At 42.5% G+C, this 24,909-nt stretch overlaps 1 protein-coding gene and 1 long non-coding RNA gene across 4 annotated transcripts in view; one reads left to right on the forward strand and one right to left on the reverse strand.

Annotated features, from left to right (window-relative positions):
* COG5 (component of oligomeric golgi complex 5) overlaps positions 1-24,909 on the reverse strand; it is a 405,205-nt gene that overhangs the window by 289,928 nt on the left and 90,368 nt on the right. The gene's annotated exons all lie outside the window — the stretch shown is intronic.
* LOC130369005 (uncharacterized) lies at positions 9,503-23,131 on the forward strand. The gene is made up of 3 exons (XR_008892642.1): positions 9,503-9,601; positions 12,207-12,319; positions 22,392-23,131. It is a non-coding gene; the product is annotated as an uncharacterized LOC130369005 (long non-coding RNA).

Consider the following 24,909-nt stretch of genomic DNA (forward strand, 5'->3'; position numbering starts at 1 on the left):
GGCTGTTAGTGTTGAGCGGCATAGGCCATATTCGAATTCGCGAATATTCGCGAATATATGGGCGAATATTCGTCATATATTCGCGAATATTCGCATATTCGTTATATTCTCGTTTTATTTTCGCATATATGCGAAAATGCGCGTATGCGAAAATTAACATATGTGAATATTAGCATATACAAAATTAGCATACGCGAAAATTTGCATATGCGAAAATTAGCATATGCTAATTTTCGCATATGCGAATTTTCGCACGCCAGTCTCACACAGTAGTATTACAGCCTTCTTTACACCACACAAGCTGGAAGCAGAGAGGGGTGATCACTGTGATGTGTACTGTGAAAAAAAAAACCGAATATTCGTAATTACGAATATATAGCGCTATATTCGCGAAATTTGCAAATTCGCGAATATGCGATATTCACGAATAATATTCGAATTGCGAATATTCGTGAGCAACACTAGTGGCTGTTCAGGGGTTAATGGGCAGTCACCCATGAGAAGGTCCAGTAACATGGGACCCTGCTCAATCCCCACAGAGGTAATGGCAGGCTGAGGAGAGCTCTCAGGTCCCAGGGCAGGGGGACGAGAGCTAACAGGCAGGTCCTGCAGACTCACCAGGTCTGCAGTAGGCGCTGCTTCTATGTCCAACTGCGCAGCGTCTGTAATGTGCGCGGCCCGGCTCCGGTCCTGCGAGGTGGGCGCTGCTGATTATCGGCTACGCAGTGGTCCGGGGTGCTGCGTAGCAGGCGCCGGGCTGTGGGAGAGCGCCGTCTCTGCTGCAGGGATGGGGCGCAGAGAAAACTGTAGTTCCGGCTGCGGCCTAGGCAAGATGGCGCCGAAAGGAGCAGAGGAGCCCGCGGTCCCAGAGCGAAGATGTTGGGACCGCGTGAAGTAGCTATCCAGGCTGGACATCTGGGGATCCTGGGGTGAGGATCCTTCGGTTAGTTTTCCCCATTAGGAGTGCGGCGGTAGATGGATTTGAGCGGCGGCCAGCGGGAGCTCAACACACGCACGTCCTCACTCAGCCATGTCCGGACACTCCCCACCAGGAACTTGTGTTTTAACACCTTAAGGAACAAGGACGTATGAGTACGTCCTTGGTCCCGCTCCCGTGATATAACGCGGGGTCCCACGGTGACCCCGCATCATATCACGGTGGGCCCGGCGTCATAGTGAAGCCAGGACCCGCCTCTAAGCTGAGCCACGCAGCTAAAAGTGAAAGTAATAAGTGCCGGTTAGCTCAGGGAGCTGTTCGGGATCGCCGCGGTGAAATTGCAGCATCCCGAACAGCTGTACTACAGGAGTAAGGTCTCTTACCTTCCTTCCTGCCTTCCGATCGCCGATTGAATGCTTCAAGCCTGAGATCCAGGCTTGAGCAATCAATCGCCGAAAACCCTGATCAATGCATCCCTATGGAGATGCATTGAACACAGTTAAAGATCAGTAAATGCAATGTTATAGCCCCCTATGGGGGCTATAATATTGCAAAAGAAAAGTGTAAAAAAATAATTAACCCTTTGACTTATCCCTTCCCCTAATAAAAGTTTGAATCACCCGGCATTTCCAATAATAAAAAAAAACAGTGTAAATAAAAACAAAAATAAACATATGTGGTATCGCCGCGTGCAGAAATGTCAAAAAAATATACCGCTAATTAAACCGCACGGTCAATGGCGTACACGCAAAAAAATTCCAAATTCCAAAATAGCGTATTTTTGGTCACTTTTTATATCATGAAAAGATAAATAAAAAGCGATCAAAAAGTCAGATCAATGCAATAATGGTACTGACAAAAACTTCAGATCACGGCGCAAAAAATGAAGCCTCATGGCGCCCTGAACACGGAAAAATAAAAAAAAGTTATAGGGGTCAGAAGATGACAATTTTAAACGTATACATTTTCCTGGATGTAGTTATGATTTTTTTCTGAAGCAATACAAAATCAAACCTATACAAGTAGGGTATCATTTTAACTGTATGGACCTAGAGAATAAAGATAAGGTGTCAGTTTTACCGAAAAATTTACTACGTAGAAACGGAAGCCCCCAAAAGTTACAAAATGGCTGTATTTTTTCAATTTTGTCACACTATGATTTTTTTTCCCGTTTCGCCGTAGATTTTTGGGTAAAATGACCGATATCATTACAAAGTAGAATTAGTGGCGCAAAAAATAAGCCATAATACAGATTTTTAGGTGCAAAATTTTAAGAGTTATGATTTTTTAAAGGTAAGGAGGAAAAAACGAAAGAGCAAAAACCGAAAAATGCCCGGTCCTTAAGGGGTTAAGCTGGTGGAGACAAGCTTACCAGTGGAGAGAGGGAAGTGACTAATGTGTAGTTAGTGGCTGGACGGCCTAGGAATTTGTTTGTTCCTGTGTTATCAGAGTTGTGGAATTCCTATTGCCCGACGCCCGGGACAAGCAGTTTTGGGCAGGTGAATTTGTCCTTAGCCCGGGCAAGCAGTGCCGGACCTGACAAGTCGCCCGGACCTCTGCAGTCTGTATGGAGCGGGCTGCCGACTCCTGCCCGCTCCATACTCTGCAGCCCCCGGCTATAAAAACCTGTGTCCTGGGATGCAGAGCAGGGGAGATGAGAAGCTGTGTATTTGTCAAAAAGGAAGAGAGAGACCGGTGTATGGAGGGTCACAATATCCAATAAATTCCTATAGATCATCCAGAGATGACCCAAAAATTACCCATTCTTCACATACACCCTAAAGACGTAGATTAAAAGTGCAATCTTTATTGTATTGTACGCACACAAATTATATTAAAATATTAGGAGCCACTGTAATCCACTTTCCTAATAAATGTGAAATGACCAACTGGTTCAGTGTTGGATATAGATCACCCCAGATAGCGGTGCCTGCAGAACACCACTAAACTGGATGTTTGGACAGATGGCTACCTATATTAAAATCTTTCACACTGCCCCCCTCGACATGTTTCGCTGGACCACCAGCTTTATCAAGAGGTAAGCGGGCCGTGGCTCCTAGTATTTTAATATAATTTGTGTGCGTACAATACAATAAAGATTGCACTTTTAATCCACGTCTTTAGGGTGTATGGGAAGAATGGGTAATGTTTGGGTAATCTCTGGATGATCTATAGGAATTTATTGGCTGTGTATTTGTCTTCTCTCCCCTGCTCTGCAGACGTGCGGGGGGAGATGAGGGGGCGTGGCTTCTTGCTCTCCATGCAGACCTGCGTCCTCTGCCTTCACTCCCCCCAGCTGTAGCTTCGGGGAGCTGAGGGGAGGAGGCACGTCTGCACGGGGAGATGCATGCGGCGCTCACAGGGGAGTATGGAGCGGGCTCGGGATTCCTGCCCGCTCGATACTCTGCAGCCCCCGGCTGTTCTCAGTAGCCGGGGGCCGCCGCTAATAGCCAGCATGCGGCAATCGGCTCGGCTGGCTATTATCCCTTTAGATCTGTGACAGTGACAGCTGACAGTGACATCTAAAGGGAGATGTGAATGCTCCCTGGTGGGCTAGTGGGGTGGATTGCCCCCCCGCAGCGCGATCGCAGGGGGGCAATCCACTATGGAGGTAGCCGGAGGGCTTACCTCTGCTTCCTGCTGTCCCAGCTCTGTCATTGATAGATCCTGGCTGGACCAAGCTCTATCAATGGATCACAGAGCACACAGATTAATAGAGTTCAATAGAACTCTATTAATCTGTATGAGGAATCTAATGATTCCTCATATAAGTGTAATAAAGTGTTAAAAAAAAAAAGGTTTTAATAAAAGTTTGAAAGACACACATTAACACAGTGGTTTTCAAACTGTGGTCCTCCAGATGCAAAAAAAACTACAATTCCCAGCATGCCAGGACAGCCGTTGGCTGTTTAGGCATGCTGGGAGTTGTAGTTTTGCAACATCTGGAGGGCCACAGTTTGAAGACCGCTGCATTAACCCCTTCCATGTTAAAAGTTCAAATCACCCCCTTTTTCTATATAAAAACACGTAAACATAATAAAAATAAACATATTTGGTATTGCTTCGTGCGTAATTGTACAACCTATTAAAATATAACATTATGTATCCGTACGGTAAATGTAAAAAAATATACCAAACCACAGATTTGCAATTTTTATAATATCCCAGAAAAAAAAGTTAAAAAGCGATTAAAAAGTCAGATCAATACCAAAATGGTACCGATACAAAATACAGATTATGGTTCAAAAAATTAGCCCTCATACAGCCTGGCATGTGGAAAAAAAATAAAGCTACAGGGGTTAAAAAATGGCAATAAAAAAATTAGAAAAAGTCCAGAATTAGTAAAACATGACGTAAACGATACAAAATGGTATTGCTGTAATCAGGCGGCCTAAAGTATAAAACTAACATGTTACCTCAACCACAAGGTAAATGGCGTAGAAAAGAAAACCACCAAATCTGCAAAATTATCTTTAACTATCTCAATATCACTTCCCTAAATATATATATATTTTTTTTTTGGTCCAGAGAATATGTTATTGAAAAATTTAAAGGTATCATTATAGTAGGTAGTTATGGCTATTATAGGGCGAGGAGGAAAAAATCAGAGCGTAAAAGCGAAAATTGGCCGGACAAGTGGATCGTCATGAGGGACAAGTAGATTTTGCTCCATTTTAGTCCCATGGACAAGTAGTTTTTTTTTATAAAATTTCCACACCCCTGGTTATATATTTGTTTATCCTGCAACCTGTCTAATAAAGCTGGCAAGGAGCCAGACTTGCATAAAGAACTGTTGTTTGCCTGCTGAATAAAGTAGGAACGTGTCTTGCGGCTGTGTCAAGGACGATCCCAGAGCTAACCCCTGAGTGAAATCCCTACTATATATAAAGGGGATGAGTATTTGCCTCAGGGCGAGGCCATCACTCCTGGTGTAACGGAGCTTCAGAAGGCCATTAAGCACTCCGCGGGCATTCTGGGTAGGGGAATTCCCCTACCCAGAATGCCTGCGGAGTGCTTAATGGCCTTCTGAAGCTCCGTTACACCAGGAGTGGTGGCCTCGCCCTGAGGCAAATACTCATTCCCTTTAGCTGCTCTCAGGCCTCTTACCCCAGCCAAGCCAGATCACCCTGCTCTGTACTGATGAGTGGCAAAAACCACGAAACAGCTGTCTGAAGATGGGTAGAAACTTCCCTTTTGGGGAGTAGACTGGCTTGGCATAAAATCCCGATCAGCTTTTTATATTCCTTAACAGGAGCTAAGCTGATACCAGGGAACATTACCTGAAAAGGTGATGTAATGAGCTGCTTTGCATATTCACACATATATATATATATATATATATATATATATGTGTGTGTATACATACACACATATACACACACTATATATAAATAAGCAAAACATTTGTTCACATTTCAGTTGAACCAAGATCTTAATTTGAGAGCTTATTATGAGCTACACATTATAAAAAAAAAATATCAACTGCAACTTAGACGTGAGGTTTTGGAGCTACAGTATCGGAGGATATACAGCTCCTTGGTGTCCATGGCAACACTGTAATGTACATACTTTGCACTTTTTTCTCTATTTTTGCATATACAACAATAGCCTAAGTAAAACCAAAACATACAAAATGCAGAGAAGTATACTGGAAAGCACTTAACTTGCTCTGATGAATCTACTGTATTTCAGTAAGGTTTTCTGTTCCAAGACCAAATTTATTGCATCAATAAACTTTTGAAAGACTTCATTTTCCAAAAGACATATCTCCTGTAATTCACTATAATTATTACTTATCTTAACAATATAGTTACCATACACACATTTCAAATTATTTAGGGCATAATATTTCTTATTCCTCTGCTAATAATTAGAGATGAGCAAAGTTACAGTGATTCGATTCATCACAAACTTCTTGGCTCGGCAGTTGCTGACTTTATGCTGCATAAGTCAATTTATTAAAATTACCGTAATTCTCGGCGTATAAGACGCACTTTTTAGGCTAAAATTTTTAGCCTAAAGTCTCTGTGCGTGTTATACGTTGATACACCCCCAGGAAAGGCAGGGGGAGAGAGGCCGTCGCTGCCCGCTTCTCTCCCCCTGCCTTTCCTGGGGTCTAGAGCCCTGCTGCCGGCCCTTCTCTCCCGCTGGCTATCGCCGCCGCTGCCCGTTCTGTCCCCCTGACTATCGGTGCCGATGCCCCAATGCAGGCGCTGATAGCCAGGGGGAGAGAAGCGGCGCCGACAGCCAGGGGGAGAGAAGGGGCAGTGGCACCCATTGCCGGCGCCGCTGCCCCCCCCATCCCCGGTTGCATAATTACCTGTTGCCGGGGTCGGGTCCGCGCTGCTTCAGGCCTCCGGCGTGCGTCCCCTGCGCCGCGCCGTGCAGTGCAGTGCATAGCAACGACGCATGGGACGCACACTGGAGGCACCGATAGTCAGGGAGACAGAACGGGCAGCGGCGCCGATAGCCAGGGGGAGAGAAGGGCTGGCAGCAGGGCTCTAGACCCCAGGAAAGGCAGGGGGAGAGAAGCGGGCAGCGACGGCCTCTCTCCCGCTGCCTTTTCTGGGGGTGTATCGGGGTATACACGTGCACACACGCGCCCTCATTTTACCATGGATACTTTGGTAAAAAACTTTTTTGACCCAAATATCCTTGGTAAAATGAGGGTGCGTGTTATAGGCCAGTGCGTGATATACCCCGATAAATACGGTAGTTCAACTTCCAGGTGCTCCGGTGGACTAGAGACTCTCTCCTAGGACTGTATCCACCTTTTTCAGCCCACCAGAGCACCTGAAAGCTGAACTAATTTATGTAGGCTAAAGTCAGCAAATGCCGAGCTGAGAAGTTCGTGATGAATCGAATTACTGTAAGTTCGCTCATCTCTACTAATAATTAGAGGTGCACCGAAATGGAAATTTCAGAACCGAAACAAAACCGAAATAAAAAAAAATGTCCGTTCGAAACAGATACCAAAACCGAAAATGACTTCTCCCCGTCTTCTGGTAAAATGCAGCGCTCCGCTCATTAGATTAGATTCCCCCACATTAGATTGCCAGCTCCCCCACATTAGATTGCCAGCTCCCCCACATTAGGTCGGGAGTTCCCCCACATTAATAGGCAGCTCCCCCACAATAGTAGGACGCTCCCCCACATTAATAGGCAGCTCCCCCACAATAGTAGGCAGCTCCCCCACAATAGTAGGCAGCTCCCCCACAATAGTAGGCAGCTCCCCCACATTAGGTCAGCATTTCCCCCACAATAGTAGGCAGGTTCCCCACAATAGTAGGCAGTTCCCCCACAATATTAGGCAGCTCCCCCCAACAATATTAGGCAGCTCCCCCCACATTTGTAGGCAGCCCCCCCGCACATTAGGTCAGCATTTCCCCCACAATAGTAGGCAGGTTCCCCACAATAGTAGGCAGTTCCCCCACAATATTAGGCAGCTCCCCCCAACAATATTAGGCAGCTCCCCCCACATTTGTAGGCAGCTCCCCCCCACATTAGGTCAGCAGTTCCCCCACAATAGTAGGCAGGTTCCCCACAATAGTAGGCAGCTCCCCCCACATTTGTAGGCAGCTTCCCCCCACAATATTAGGCAGCTCCCCCCAACAATATTAGGCAGCTCCCCCCAACAATATTAGGCAGCTCCCCCCACATTTGTATGCAGCTTCCCCCCACAATAGTAGGCAGTTCCCCCACAATATTAGGCAGCTCCCCCCAACAATATTAGGCAACTCCCCCCACATTTGTAGGCAGCTCCCCCCCACAATATTAGGCAGCTCCCCCCCAACAATATTAGGCAGCTCCCCCCACATTTGTAGGCAGCTCCCCCCCACATTAGGTCAGCAGTTCCCCCACAATAGTAGGCAGCTTCCCCCACCCCACAGACATACAGCTTCCAGCCATATACAGTGTATGGCTGGAGGCTGTATGTCTGTACTGCTGCCCCCACAGTGATCCGGTCACCGCTCCTCCGGCCCGGGGTCACATCTACTGCTATGGCCTATGGACCATAGCAGTAGGTGCCGGGACTGGAGGAGCGGTGACCGGAAGACTCAAGAAGATGACGCGCCAACGGTCACTTACCAGGCCCCGGCCAGCACGCGTTCTCCTGCGACGATCCTGCGGTCCTCCTGCGTCTCTATGGTTGTACGCACGGGACATCAGTGACATCCCGTGTGTACGACCATAGAGGCGGAAAACGAGGGACCGAAGGAGGATTGCAGGAGGATGCCGGGGAATGGTGAGTGACGGGAGGACATCCTTATGTCCCGAAAAGATATTTCGTGACACAGGGATGTCAGTGGATAGGAATACTTCTTTTTATGTGCCCGGGCCGGCTCCCGTGTGCGGCTGCAGGCGGGGGCCGACCAGAGCATATAAAAACGAATATACTGTATATTGAAAACCAGGGGGCCTCCAGCTGTTGTGAAACTACAACTCCCAGCATGCCCGGACAGACTTTGCCGGTCTGGGCATGCTGGGAGTTGTAGTTTCACAACAGCTGGAGGCCCCCTGGTTTTTAGTATACAGTATTAGGTTTTATATGCCCTGGTCGGCCCCCGCCTGCAGCCGCACACGGGAGCCGGCCCGGGCACATAAAAAGAAGTATTCCTATACCGGAGAGCGCGCCCCCCTCCCCAGATGTTGCGCCCGGTGTGGCCGGCCCCCCCTGCACCCCCCACGCTACGCCTCTGCCACTGGCAGTGTTTGTAACTTGTGCTGTGGGCGGGCAGGGGAGGTGGGTCATTATCACAGTGAAAAAGCAAATGGCTCTCAAACCCGATAATAGGACTGATCAAGCACATAACACAGTACGTATTAATCACCAATATAAAACCAGTTCCACCGATAGATCAGTATGTATATACACAATAGTTATAGAAAGTATACAAAATAATAGTACTATCGTGCCCTATCCCCGATGGCTCAGTATGTCACAACCCATGTTGTGAAATGCAATGGAATTAAAAGTTCAAGCACGGGTCAAACCTTTTTTTCAAGGGATTTTGCCAATTGCAAATCAAAGGGCTTGATATACCTGTGCCAGTGCACTTGCCCAAAAGACTACGTGGGCAAAACAACAAGGGAACTAAGAGGAAGAATTGGCGAACACCTGGCTGATGTTCGCCATAACAGACACACCTCCATTGCTAAACATGTATAGGAATTCCACAAAGGAGATGGTGTAAGTTTGCATTTTTTTGTGCTGGAAATTTTACGACTTTCCCCACAGAAAAGAAAATTATGACATAATCCTTTTACAAAAGGAATTACAATTGGATTTTTAAGATCAAATCTTTTTCCCCTTATGGTCTGAAGGAGACATTATCTTTTAGCTGTTTTATCTGACTTTTTGTCTCACAGCACCAATTAAACTTATTTGGTGTTTATAATTCATATTGGGGGAGATTTATCAAAACCTGTGTAGAGGAAAAGTTGCCCAGTTGCCCATAGCAACTAATCAGATCGCTTCTTTCATTTTGCAGAGGCCTTGTTAAAAATGAAAGAAGCGAGCAGATTGGTTGCTATGGGCAACTGGGCAACTTTTCGTCTGGACAGGTTTTGATAAATCTCCCCCATTGTGTGTACCCGATCCAACCTATGTTCAGACCCTGACTCATCTGCACAGAGTTGTGCACTTACTGTGTTACATCTATGGTGAATTATATATTTTTCATCATAATTGCACCATATATATCACTTCTGCATCTCCTAGCCCATCAATTTCCCTTGCAGATAACGTATATGTTTCTTCGAATAGATTTTCTATAGCGCCTCTAGCTTTATCCCCAGTATTCTGGATGCTTACACTGAGTTTGGCATCACATATTTATCTAGATACTTTTGTGGTGCTTATTTTTCTCTTTTTCTTTCATTTGTTAGCTGGCATCACCTACTTACCTGAATACTTTACTATATCTATTTTTTTTTTAGCTTGTCTATGGATGCCTATTTATATATTCAGTATGACATGTCCATCTATCCATATATCTAGTACGGTATTATATTATATATTCATCTAGATACTTACCTACTATTTGCTTTTGAAAATAACTTTATTGTGGATGCCCATTTTCCTATATCGGTAATAACAATTGGGTTAAACCTGCTGTATTGGCTTGCTATCTGAGTGCAGTGCCCTGTTTGATGCAGGGGGATGGCTAATGACAGCACTGTTTACGCATGGTATCTGTATCTTCTTTATTACCTGTGTACTGACACATAGCTGTAGGGATTTGCCTAGCTAGTGAGCTAGTTCTTACTATTAGTAAGTAAGTTAGCATTACCTAGGGTAAGGACAGTTTAGGTGAGGGAGGTTCTGGGGCGGGACCGCCCTTATAAGAGCAATCATTTCACATAGGCTTAGGGCCCAGAGCAGGATTAGCATAGGGAGTAATAGGCTCCCCGCCCACAGCCTTCCCAGTTATCCCTCCCTGCATCAATCCCTGAGCCACCGGGGATAGGGCACGATAATACTATCATTTTGTATACTTTCTATAACTGTTGTGTATATACGTACTGATCTATCGGTGGCACTGGTTTTACATTGGTGATTAATATGTACAGTGTTATGAGCTTGATCAGTAGTATTATCGGGTTTGGGAGCAATTTGCTCTTTCACTGTGTTTAGTGGTGAATTATTTTGGCTCTTGGAGCATTTTGTTTGTATTCCTTGGTTTTATAGGTTAAAAATGAAGTTATATTTACGTCTAGTGTTCTGTGACCTAACTATTGTTGATAGACCTGTTATTCTTTCTGTGAATATGGTAGTTTAGGATTAATGTAACTATCATATATGTTTATTTGACATAAAAGTAAGGGGTTAATTTATCTATTCTATGTTTGTAGTTGACATATGAGTAACATGTGTGCCAAGTTTTATCAAAATATCTTCAGCTGTTTGGAAGTGATGCTGGAACATACACACATACACATATACACACTTTGGCTGGCAATTATCATTGCTTATACATCGTTTTCAGTGTCTACTGTGCGTGCAAAATGTTGTGCTTTTTTTTGCGTGTTTTTGGTGCATAATTTTTTATAGAGTTTTGATTTGGAATTTTATGTCTCTGTGCACCGTGGAGATGTTTATGCAGTGGACATCAATTTTTAAACTGCGTCTTTTTTGGTTTATGCACTCCAACTTTGCGCAATGCCCTATTTTATCGCAAATATACACCATCAAGGAGGATATGTAAAAATATGATCTAAAGTATGAATTAAGGGACAGCTAGGGCAGTGGGCACAGCACATTAGTTGGGTATGCAGGGAATATTTTCTAACAGACGTATGGGGCCCTAATGCTTAAAGGACAACTGCAGCGGCATTACACTTATCCCCTATCCACAGGGGATAAGTGTTTGATCGCGGGGGGTCCGACCGCTGGGACCCCCCCCGATCTCCCTGACGGGGCGCCGCCATAAGCGCTCATGGTGACGTAGCGTCGACCTAAAGGTCGACGGTGATGCCCCGTCTCCTCCCCGTCCCCATACAGTTCTATGGGGGATGCGGGGAGGCACGAATGCTGCCTCCCCGCCTCTCCCATAGAGATGTATGGAGGAGGCGTGCCGGCCGCAATGTCATGCTGCGGCTGGCAAGCCTTCTGCACAGGAGAGCCGCGGCCCCGTACAGGAGATCGCCGGGTGCCCCAGCGTTCGGACCCCCCGCTATCAAACACTTATCCCCTATCTAGAGCATAGGGGATATGTGTTTGTGACGCTGCAGATGTCCTTTAATGGCAGGCACTGCCTGCAGGGACTGCACCATACCTGGAACAACAAGGGAGCCACTTGGTACACATGTTACTAATATGTCAACTACAAATATAGGATAGATAATGCAACCCTAACCTACCACCAATTGTGACGGTAGGGGTTTTTGTTTTAAGTCCCATGCCAGTCTATGGGAAATGTATGTTTCAGCATAACTTCCAAATGGCTGGAGATATTTTGATGAAACTTAGTACACATGTTACTTTTATGTGAAAAAATAATAATAATAATAGTTAAATTAACCCTAAGCTTCTCCCTTACCTGAAGGATAGGATTTTTGTCTTAAAGAGGTACTCCACTGGAAAACATATTTTTTTTTATCAACTGGTGCCAGAAATTTAATTAGATTTGTAAATTACTTCTATTTAAAAATCTTAACCCTTCCAGTACTTATCAGCTGCTGTATGTTCCAGAGGAAGTTCTTTTCTTTTTTAACTTCCTTTCTGTCTTACCACAGTGCTCTCTGCTGACACGTCTGTCCATTTTAGGAACTATCCAGAGTAGGAGCAAATCCCCATAGCAAACCTATCCTGCTCCGGATTCATGGTCTGAGGAAGTACGGAAGTACAAAATAGCTGTGACCACCTCGCTGGGATTCCCGGTGAGTGCCACCTATCAATCATTTCTTTGTTTGCTGATTAAAAAATAAAATGTTTTCCATTGGGGGCACCCCTTTAAGTCCCATGCAAGTATATAGGAATTCCAGTACCTGACTTCAAGCTCTGCTCTGCATCTCCTGGTGAGTGCGTCAGTCTGGCCACACCCCATTTAAGCCAAAACCCTTTTATTTTCTACCCTTTTTGTGCATTTATCCAGCTTGCAAGTCATGCCCACTTCCACAAAACCCACAGCTCCTCCTATTTTAGGCCTACAATCTTTTCATCACAACTCATCTCCACGTAAGGACGGGATATGAGGATGGGAGATAAGGACAGGATATGAGGTTGGGATATAAGGAGGAGATATGATGAAAGGAGACGAGGGGGGACATGAGGGCGGGACATGAAGTCAGGAAACGAGGACAGGATATGAGGACAAGTACTTCCTCCTATGTCGCTTTTCCTCCCCCACAAGGAATAGGTAGGAATAACCAGACAACGTTGGGTACTCAGCTAGTTGTTAATGAAATTCACAGCAACCATAGTTTTAAATATGCCTTTAAAATCTTTTTATCCAGGGCTAAAGACACTTCATAAACTTACTCCTGTCCTTTCATCACTATTGTACCTTATCCTATCATTCACACAACAACCACACTCCTTGTACCCAAATGCACTTTATTTCTGTGAATACACCTTTGCTGGCTGGATGACTAGCTCATGCAGATTTAAACTACATGGACAAAAGTATGGACTACATGGAAACCTACAAAATTACACATATGGAGGTTTCAGGAATCTCCATTCGGTTAGTGGTCTAGGTCTTCAGGCTCGATTGATCCCTATAATAAGCCAGGAGAAGACTGCACTAAGCTCTTTCTCTCCCCCTCTGTGTCATATGACTGAGACAGCCTCATGTAACTCTATGGGGCCGTCTAGGAGAGTGTACAGAGAGCAGGGGTAAGCAGCTATTAGCTCACATCACGTTTTTGCCCTACTGTTTTCAATCAGTTTTTCTAAAGAAAACCGTATGGCAAAAAAATGGATGGAACTGTATGGGAAAAAGTAAACCGTATGTGTTTCTAATCCGCATATGGTTCCGTACGTTTTTTATCCTTAAAAAATAAAATATGTTTTTGAAAATTTTTAATGTTGGTTGGGGACTTTAGGATGCAAATGCGCTTGCGCAAAGTACAAACCGTATATGGTTTCCTATATCCATGTGCGTTTCCCATTTCCCATTGATGTCCATGTTAAAATAAAAAGTATGCGGTTGCAGTACGGTTTTTAAACCGGAGACAAAACCGTGGTCAACCACAGTTTTGAGTACAGGAAAAAAACGTATTGCAAGCAAACCATACGCAACCGAATGCATACGGTTTTCAATTATTTGTCTATGTATACGGTTTTCAATACGGTTCCATACGTTTTCAATAATGAAAACGTATACGGGAAACGTACTTAAAAAAAGTGGTGTGAACCCAGCCTTAAAAGGGTTTTCTAGTCTAAAAATATTTAGGGCCAATCCACAGGATAGGGTATCATTAGTTGATCGTCGGGGTGCCGACACCTGTCAACCCTGATGATCAGCAAAACTGTGGCACCACAAATAAAAATTGGCAAAAAGAAAATTAGCCAGCACAACAACCTAATACACGGGTGCACACTGCTGTGGCAGATACAGAGTATACAAAAAAGAAGATTGCAGCAGCACACATTGGTCAAAAAATTGAGGCTCTTAGCGCACTTTTTTGATCAAAAACGAGTTAGGGGTCCCATCCTGAATGAGGCCACCTCCCCGTGGTGGATGGGGGACACGTTTTTTATCAAAAAAGTGCGCTAAGAGCCTCAATTTTTTGACCAATGTGTGCTGCTGTAATCTTCATTTTTGTATACAAATAAAAATTGTATGGTAACCTCTGCTCAGGCATTCCCTTAACCCCATAAGGACCAAGCCCATTTTCACCTTAGCCCCTTAAAGACCCAGACCATTTTCACCTTAAGGATCCGGCCATTTTTTGCACATCTGACCACTGTCACTTTAAGCATTAATAACTCTGGGATGATTTTAATTTACATTCTAATTCCGAGAATGTTTTTTCGTTACATATTCTACTTTATGTCAGTGGTAAAATGTTGTCGATACTTTCATCCTTTCTTGGTGAAAAATTCCAAAATTTGATGAAAAGTTTGGAAATTTAGCATTTTTATAACTTTGAAACTCTCTGCTTATAAGGAAAATGGACATCCCAAATAAATTATATATTGATTCACATATACAATATGTCTAATTTATGTTGGCATCATAACGTTTACATGTATTTGCTTTTGGAAGACATCAGAGGGCTTCAAAGTTCAGCAGCAATTTTCCACAAAATTTTCTAAATCAGAATTTTTCAGGGACCAGTTCAGTTTTGAAGTGGATTTGAAGGGCCTTCTTATTAGAAATACCCCACAAATGATCCCATTATATAAACTGCACCCTTCAAAGTATTCAAAATGACATTCAGTAAGTGTGTTAACCCTTCAGGAGTTTCACAGGAATAGCAGGAATATGAAGGAGAAAATTCAAAATCTTCATTTTTTACATGTTCTTGTAGACCCAGTTTTTGAATTTTTACAAAGAGTAATGGGAGAAAAAGCCCTCCAAAATTTGTAACCCAATTTCTCTCGAGTAAGGAAATAACTCCTGTGTATGTAAAGTGTTCGGCGGGTGCAGTAGAGAATTCAAAAGGGAAGGAGAGACAATGGGATTTTGGAGAGTGAGTTTTTCCGAAATGGTTTTTGGGGGGCATGTCGCATTTAGGAAGCCCATTTGGTGCCATAACAGCAAAAAATGTGCGTGTGTGTGTATATATATATATATATGTATATATATGTATATATGTGTATGTGTATGTCAAGTGTCAAGTCAAATGTCAAGTGTTCGGCGGGCGCAGAAGGGAAGGAGCAACAATGGGATTTTGGAGAATGAATTTTGCTGAAATGGTTTTTGGGGGGCATGTCACATTTAGGAAGGCCCTATGGTGCCAGAACAGCAGAAACCCCCCAACATGGCATACCATTTTGGAAACTACACCTCTCAAGGCATGTAACAAGGGGTCCAGTGAGCCTTAACATCCCACAGGAGTTTGACAACTTTTCGTAAAAGTCGGACGTGTAAATGAAAAAAAAAATGTTTTCACTAAAGTGCAGTTCCCCCCACCCCCACCAATTTTAAAAAGGGTAATGGGAGGAAATGCCCCCCAAAATTTGTAACCCCATCTCTTCTGAGTATGGAAATACCCCATGTTAGGACTTAAAATGTTCTGTGGGCGAACTACAATGCTCAGAAGAGAAGGAGTCACATTTGGCTTTTGGAAAGCAAATGTTGCTGAAGTGGATTTTGGGGGCATGTCGCATTTAGGAAGCCACTATGGTGCCAGAACAACAGAAAAAAACCCACATGCCATAACATTTTTGAAACTACACCCCTAAAGGAACGTAACAAGGGGTACAATGATCCTTAACACCTCACAGGTGTTTGACAACTTTTTGTTAAAGTTGGATGTGTAAATAAACAAAAAAAATGCATGTTTTTCATCAAATTTAACATTTTTACAAGGGGTAATAAAAGAAATGGGGTTACAAATTTTGGGGGTCATTTTCTCCTGAGTATGGAATACCCCATGTGTGGGCGTCAAGTGCTCTGCTGGCAAACTACAATGCTCAGAAGAGGAGGAGCGCCATTGAGCTTTTGAAGAAAGAATTTGTTTGGAATGGAAGTCCCCCGTGGTGCCAGAACAGTGGACCCTCCCACATGTGACCCCATCTTGGAAACTACATAACTCACAGAATTTAATAAGGAGTCCATTATTCTGGCACTATGGGGGCTTTTAAACACACATGGCCTTCAATTCCGGACAAATTTTCTCTTCAAAAGCCCAATGGCGCTCCTTCTCTTCTGAGCATTGTAGTGCACCCGCAGAGCACTTTACTTCTACACATGGGGTATTTATATACTCAGAAGAAATGGTGTTACAAATATGCATTTTACATCCACATATTGGGTATTTTTGTACTCGGAAGAAATTGCGTTACACATTTTGGGGGTCTTTTTTTCCTTTTACCTCTTGTGAAAATGAAAAGTATGGGGCAACACCAGCATGTTTGTGTAAAAAATTTAATTTTCTACAACAACATGCTGGAGTAGATCCCAACTTTACCTTTTCATAAGGGGTGAGAGTAGGAAAAGCCCTCCAAAATTTGATAGGCAATTTCTCCCGAGTACGGAAATACCCATATGTGACCCTAAACTGTTGCCTCGAAATATGACAGGGCTCCGACGTGAGAGACCACCAGGCGCATTTGAGGACTAAATTAGGGATTTGTATAGGGACGGACCCGGATGCCGATTCCAAAATCGTGTTTCCCAAACAAGGTGCCCCCAGCTATTGCAAAACTCCCAGCATGCCTGGACAGTCAATGGCTGTCCGGCAACACTGGGAGTTGTTGTTTTGCAACAGCTGGGAGCTCCATTTTGGAAACTGTGCCGTACCAGACATTTTTCATTTTTATTGCCGGGTTGGGGGGGGGGGGGGGTGTAACTGTGTAGGGGTAAATGTATATGTAGTGTTTTAATTTTTAATTTGTGTAGGTGTAGTGTAGTGTTTTAAGGGTACATTCACATGGGCAGGAGTTTATAGCGAGTTTCCAGTTGGGAGTTTGAGCTGCAGCAGAAAATTTGCCGCACATCATACTGTAAACCCCCACCCATGTGAATGTACCCTGTACTTTCACATTGGGGGGAGGGGGGGACAAACCTCCAGCCGTTGCAAAACTACAACTCTCAGCATGCCCTTTGGCTGTCCATGCATGCTGGGGGTTGTAGTTATGCAACAGCTGGAGGCACACTGGTTGCAAAACACAGAGTTTGTTACTTAACTCAGTGTTTCGCAAACAGTGGGCCTCCAGCTGTTGCAAAATTACAACTCCCAGCATGTACCATCTATCAGTGCATGCTGGCAGTTGTAGTTTGCAAGAGCTGGAGGCACACTGGTTGCGAAACACTGAGTTAGATAACAAACTCAGTGTTTTGCAATCAGTGTACCTTCAGCTGTTGCAAAAATAACAACTCTCAGCATTCACCGACAGCCGAAGGCCATGCTGGGATTTGTAGTTTGCAACAGCTGGAGGCATATTACTAACACTCCCAGCATGCCCTTTGGCTGCCCATGCATGCTGGGGGTTGTAGTTATGCAACAGCTGGAGGCACACTGGTTGCAAAACACTACTTCCAGGCCACAGATGTGAATTCACAATGTGAAAGCCGATTTACAGACGTGCTGGATGTTGGCATCCCATTGGCCAACTACTGATGGCCTATCCTGTGGATTGTCCACCAACAGATTTAAGCCAGAAAAAAATAAAAAAATTAATAAATCACGTTCCAAACTTCTGACACAGTTAGATTGTTAAAAACCTTTCATATATTTGTCTGTGCTTTCGTAACATAGAAAAAACTCTTTACCCCTTAAGGCCCATGGGTTTTTAGATTTTTGCACTTTTGTTTTTTTCCTCCTTACCTTTAAAAAATCATAACCCTTAAAATTTTGCACCTAAAAATCCATATGTTGGCTTATTTTTTGCGCCACCAATTCTACTTTGTAATGACATCAGTCATTTTACCCAAAAATCTACAGCAAAATGGGAAAAAAAATCATTGTGAGACAAAATTGAAATTTTTTTTTTAACTTTTGGGGGCTTCTGTTTCTACGCAGTATATTTTTCGGTAAAAATGACACCTTATCTATCTTATTTCTTCTGTAGGTCCATACGATTAAAATGATACCCTACTTATATAGGTTTTATTTTGTTGTACTTCTGAAAAAAAATCATAACTACATGCAGGAAAATGTATACATTTAAAATTGTCATCTTCTGACCCCTATAACTTTTTTATTTTACCGCGTATGGGGTGGTATGAGAGCTAATTTTTTGCGCCGTGATCTGACGTTTTTAGCGGTACCATTTTTGTATTGATCGGACTTGTTGATCGCTTTTATAAAAAGTGACCAAAAATACACAATTTTGGACTTTGGAATTTTTTTGCGCGTACGTCATTGACTGTGCGGTTTAATTAATTATATATTTTTATAACTGACATTTCCACGCGCGGCGATACCACATATGTTTATTTACACAGTTTTTTTTTTTTTTATGGGAAATGGGGGGTGATTCAAATTCTCACTTCTCCCATCTCTGTCCCTACTTGATTGACAGTCAGGGCACAAACCCAATAAAACGCTTGTACCTGGCACTGCTGCTTCTGGTCAAGGAAGGAGGAGGAACAACTCCAGAGATACTTCCAAGCGATTTATGAAATAAAATAGTATTCAAAGAGTAGAAACAGCTGGTCAGCACTGCCTTGCAAATGCTCCTCCTACTGGAGTCTTAGCGTGTCTCAGGGAAACAAGAACTGGTTGTGCTCTACTGTTTAGAATGCTAGAAGCTTCAAATACAGTCCAAAGAAGAAATGAACAGTGGCACTCACCAGGTAAGAAACTTCTGATCTTTATTCCGTCTTAAGGTGCAGGTTACATTTAGCGTCTTTGTCTGTCCGGACTAGGATGCCAGTGCGTTCGCTTGATGCAGGTGACAATTGTTTCACGTGCTTACGCGCTTCAACAGACCCTCACTACGCTCCTTGCACCTTTAAATGCATACTAACCAGGTGATGTCAGGAAAAGGAGGAGTTAATCAAGACAATGTTTTGAAAACAAGTTTTAAAAAAAAACAACATTTTAAAAACAACAGCTTACAAAAATATTCCCAGGTCAATTCTGTCATTCAACCTGGCGCGGTCTTGTGCATTTCTTTCCAAGATCCACCAGGCTTCATGTTCTCTTAGTGCTCTCACTATATCACTACCCTATTGCTGTGTTAACTGCTTGATTCTCATGAAGCTCAGGACTTTAGTATCACCAGTGTGTTCCTGAGTTACATGCTCTATCAGGCAGGGTGAGCCCTTGCCAGATTTTATGGACCAAATGTGCTCCCTAAATCGGGTATTTAGTGCACGTATTGTGCTACCAATATAAAACTTTCCACAAATGCATACAATAGCATAAACTACATGGCTAGTTTTGCAACAAATAAATTATGTTACGAATTCTGTGTGTCCCTCAACTGATACTTTTTTTTTGTTTTTTTTTCAACTGTAAATTTTTATTAAAGTTTTACAATACAATGAAAAGAATCCAGCAAGAAGTCCAAACAAAACAGAGGTAATAAAGTAACACATGAGGGGCAACAATGAAGCCAACCATAATGCAAAGGACCCTAAGTGTTCCGTTCATGTGGCCCACAACAGGCAATCTCCAGCTGAATCCGGCATAGTACAAAAAAAAAAAAATAGCTCCAAAAGGCCCTCTAGGAGCCAGAACATACATTTATGTAAACATCACATAAACTCAACAAGCATAAATAGACAAAACACACATCAGTTAGACAAGGAATTACGAGGGAGAGAAAAGAGAAAAATAGGGGGTGGGGGGGGGAGGGGTTAGAGAAGCAGTGCCAGGGTTCCCAGACAGAAAGAAAGAGAGGCGAGGTATTGTTGAGAGAGGCGGTGAGGGACTCAAGAGATCTGATCTCCCTACTCCTCCCCAGAAGATCCATCTCAGATGGGGGAAGGGTTTGCTTCCAACACTTAGCAATGAGAGTTTTGGCCGTCAGAACAATTTGCAAAAACAACTTGAAAAGCCGCTTAGATAAGGCCCTACTGGAGAGATGCAATAATTAAACCAGAGGATCCAAGAGAACCAGGACCCCCAACACATCAGATACACCAGAAGATATGGAAGACTGTACCCAGCCCAACCTCATAATGCCAGAACTGAGGATGAATGTCTGGGTTCAGTTTATTTAGCAATTCTGGGGTATGATATTTGGGGAAAAAACAACATTTTAGTGAAACAAATAAATTCATTTACAAATCCAACTTTAACGAAAAGTCGTCAAAAACCTGTGGGGTGTTAAGGCTCACTGGACCCCTTGTTACATTCCTTGTGGGGTGTAGTTTTCAAAATAGTATGCCATGTGTTTTTTTTTTTTTTTTTGCTGTTCTGGCACCATAGGGACTTCCTAAATGTGAAATGTCCCCCAAAAACCATTTCAGAAAAATTCACTCTCCAAAATCCCATTGTCCAAAATCCCCCTTCTCTTCTAAACCCTCTAGTGCACCCACAGAGCACTTCACATACACATGAGGTATTTCCTTATTCGAGAGAAATTGGGATACAAATTTTAGGGTGATTTCTCTCCTTTTACCCCTTGAGAAAAATAAAAAAAAAACTGGGTCTACAAGAACATGCGAGTGTAAAAAATGAAGATTTACAATTTTCTGCTTCACTTTGCTGCTATTCCTGTGAAACACCTAAAGGGTTAACACACTTTCTGAATGTCATTTTGAATACTTTGAGGGGTGCCGTTTTTATAATGGGGTCATTTATGGGGTATTTCTAATATGAAGACCCCTCAAATCCACTTCAAACTGAACTGGTCCCTGAAAAATTTCGATTTTGAAAAATTTGTGAAAAATTGGAAAATTGTTGCTGAACTTTGAAGCTATCTGATGTCTTCCAAAAGTAAAATCATGTAAACTTTATGATGCAAACATAAAGTAGACATATTGTATATGCGAATCAATATATAATTTATTTGGTATGTATTTTCCTTACAAGCAGAGAGCTTCAAAGTTAAAAAAAAAGGAACATTTTCATATTTTTCATCAAATTTTGGAATTTTTCACCAAGAAATGATGCAAGTATCGACGGAAATTTACACCTAACAAAGTAGAATATGTCACAAAAAAAAACAGTCTCTGAATCAGAATGAAAAGTTAAAGCATCCCAGAGTTAATACTTAGTGACTGACAGTGGTCAGATGTGCCCGGGTTTTTCAGATTGATCACACTGAACTGATCAGCGCCAGGTACAAGGTTTTTTTTTGTACCATCATATTGGATATTCTACAGGACAGGCTGCCCCTGTTACCTGCCAAACTAAGCAGATACTCCAAGCTCTCAGTACCCCAATACATAACTGGGGTGATAAGTGCACTTATCACTCACTTAAGGTGAGCAGCCATCTATCAGAGACATCAGTCCCTGTGGCTTTGTTCTCCTTTTGTCCTTGGATAAGACACTGGTGTTCGGTCTCTTTTTTTTTTTTTTGCATTCACAGGTTCTTGACTGAACTAATAATTCATTTGTAAGGTGATGCTTGACTTTGTACATTATACCTCTTTATTTTAAAGAGATGTGGAGTATATTGGCATTACATAAATAAAGGTATTGGGGTTTTTCACCAAACTATACAATTTCCATACCTGTAAACTTAGCATTTAAAGACGTAGCTAATGGCAAAATGTCAATTGCAGTTTTTCCAGGACCAATCTATAACTGCACCATTTAAATAAACCCCTTTAAAGAGGGGAAAAAACTATATTAATCCCATACCTAATTACCGTACAAAAAGATTTGTGTAACCCATTGCACATACAGTATAGATATTATGGGGTAGATTTAGGTAGATTTATCAAAACCTGTGCAGAGAAAGAGTGGAGAAGTTGCCCATAGCAACCAGATTGCTCCTTTCATTTTTCAGGGGTCCTTCAAAAAAAAAAATTAAGAGGTAATTTGACTGGTTGCTATAGGCAACTAGTCAGCTTTTCATCTGCACAGGTTTTGATATATGCACTATTGTGCATATATCACAATTGTGATGAAGATTTAATCTTCAAAATGGACTTTAAGGGTGTGTTCACTCGTACAATAACAGTATCCTGCGCAGATTTGATGCACAGGATTTTCTGCTGTAGATTTCAATGTAAACTAAATGAGTGAGCACAGCTTCTAATCTGCAGTTACAAATCCTGCACATTAAATCTGTGCAGGATCCTGTACGTGTGAATTGACCCTAAAGGACAACTGTCATATGAAAAGAAGTTCAATAAACTGTCAAAAAAGTCTACAAGCTGATCACTTGTTCACAGCAGCCATACCTATGTTGTAAAAACTATTTTTATTTACAGTCGCAACAGACAGAGAGGTGTGGCCAGGGGCCGCCAAGCCTCTCTTTTTCAACAAGAGCCAGAGTGCCTTTCTCCTTCCGACAGTCTGTTCGACACTCAGTCCTGCTGCACATGTGCCTTCTCTTTCTATTATGTCGCTTGCACTGGGAGCAAGTGATTCTGTTATGGCAGCGACGAGAGGCTTAGACATACAAAACACTAAGTGCTAAGACTTTGGGCGCCTGAAGACTAATATTTTTTTTTTTTTGGAGATTGCAAAAGCAAAGATTCGCTGTCAGTTGTGATACTGAAAAGTTGACTCTTAATATTGTCTTCAGAATGTTCTATGATTTTGTCTCTTTAAACTTTATAGTGTTAACAATTTACTTTGTTTTACGTAGCTTTTGCTAGATAACCAGAATAATATTTATTCAAAGAAAATCGCAGCACACCAAAGATAAAGTGTTAAAATCAGTAAAGATTTATTCCATCACAAGCAGTGTTAGGCTATGTTCACACAGTGGAATATGTGAGGAATGTCCGCCCAGAAAACACGGACTGACATTCCACACATTTGCTTGATTCAGCAGCAATAGGATCATTTCGAAGTGCACCATCTTCATAGACGGCAACGCATTACAAGCGTGATCTGTAGAAACATTGAATCAGTTCAAGGTTTCTGCGGACGTCAGAATCAGGATTTCCGTCGTATGTACAGTGCAGCAGAATCCCTATAAATTAAATGGGACTCCGCAGCAGCGGAATTGTCCAGCGGAATATGCGTAGCCTAACAGAGCTATGTTTAAGCAGAATAATATTTAGAAATATGTAGACATACACAGTGCCTACTCTTTACAAAAAAAGTTATAAATACACCATGACTTGGGCTTTGCTTTTGAAGCAACAACATTTTTTCTACATCCAGTAAACATACTGATAAGGCTTACTAAACATTTATATGGTCATATATAACAAAAAAATCAAGCACATAGGTATTAATCACGGACAGTAACAAAATTATAGTACAGTACATACAACCCTGGGAAGCAATTAGCATTCTACAACCATCAAAATTAAACTTACAAGTGTAAACACATGCAGACATTTATGTTATTTATTTCTTATATTATGTTATACTAGCAGTTCTATGCTTCTTTATACTTTGGCAAGTTTTCTTTTTGTTACCACAAAGGTCAAATATTACATAGTATGCAGGTGTACCTTAAAGGGGTACTCCTGTGGAAAACTTATTTTTATTTTTTTTAAATCAACTGGTGCTAGAAAGGTAAACAGATTTGTAAATTACTTCTATTAAAAAAATCTTAATCCTTCCAGTACATTTTAGGAGCTATATACTACAGAGGAAATGCTTATCTTTTTAGATTTCTCTGATGTCATGACCACAGTGCTCTCTGCTGACCTCTGCTGTCCCTTTTAGGAACTGTCCAGAGCAGGAGAAAATCCCCATAGCAAACACATGCTGCTCTGGACAGTTCCTAAAATGGACAGCAGAGGTCAGCAGAGAGCACTGTGGTCATAACATCAGAGAAATCTAAAAAGATAAGCATTTCCTCTGTAGTATATAGCCCCTAAAATGTACTGGAAGGATTAAGATTTTTTAATAGAAGTAATTTACAAATCTGTTTTCACAGGTTTTCACAGTCTCTGTATGACTAAATTAAGTCCCAGATTGTAGCCACTATAAAAAAGGCTACCAACCTCACTAGTGCTATATACACCACTGAAGAAGGGGTGTCAACTTGTCATACCCCGAACGCGTCTGGTGCTGCATTTGGAAGACGGATCCCACTGAACCATATTCACATTTAGCACCCATTTTGGTGCGTTTTTTACCCGCTAATATCTATGAGGACTTATTGCTATTGATACCTCAGAAATGAAAGAATTGCCCTGTGTCCACCTGGGATTGCTGATCACATGCTGATCGTTTGCTGAAAAACACTATTGGAAAAGTTAAGAGACTCTAACATCTGCTCAAACTAAACGTCCATCACAAAACAGTTAGCTGACCTGCAATCACCTGCTGACGTCAGATGCCGCCGAGACACACGCTGATCGGCCGAACACCGCTATCCTCGCAGCTCGCTGAGGGAGACGTGGCCGTACATCGCCACCCCAGCTTGAGCGTTACACAGTCAACCAGATCGTAGGAGCAGTGAGTGGCACGAAAGTGCCGACAATTCATTTACAGCTATTACGCTTTATACCAACATAGCTATAATACAACAATCCTAGAGAGTACAGCATACGGAAACATTGATACACTTAAGTGGATACAATTGGCAAAGAAAGACTGCATCATCACATGCGGGACATTTTGAAAGTGGCCACTATTCACACAAGATTATATCAGGACTGCGATATATTCATTTACAGGTTATTACTGGAAACCACAACCATTTGATACCATCAGCGTTTTATCTTGGATTCATTGCAGGATTCACATTGTATTTTATTTACAGGTTGTTACACTATATCCTATTTGTAGGCTGTATTTTCATTTACAGGTTGTTCCTTG

Source organism: Hyla sarda, chromosome 4 (genome assembly GCF_029499605.1).
Source record: "Hyla sarda isolate aHylSar1 chromosome 4, aHylSar1.hap1, whole genome shotgun sequence".
Classification (NCBI taxonomy): domain Eukaryota; kingdom Metazoa; phylum Chordata; class Amphibia; order Anura; family Hylidae; genus Hyla; species Hyla sarda.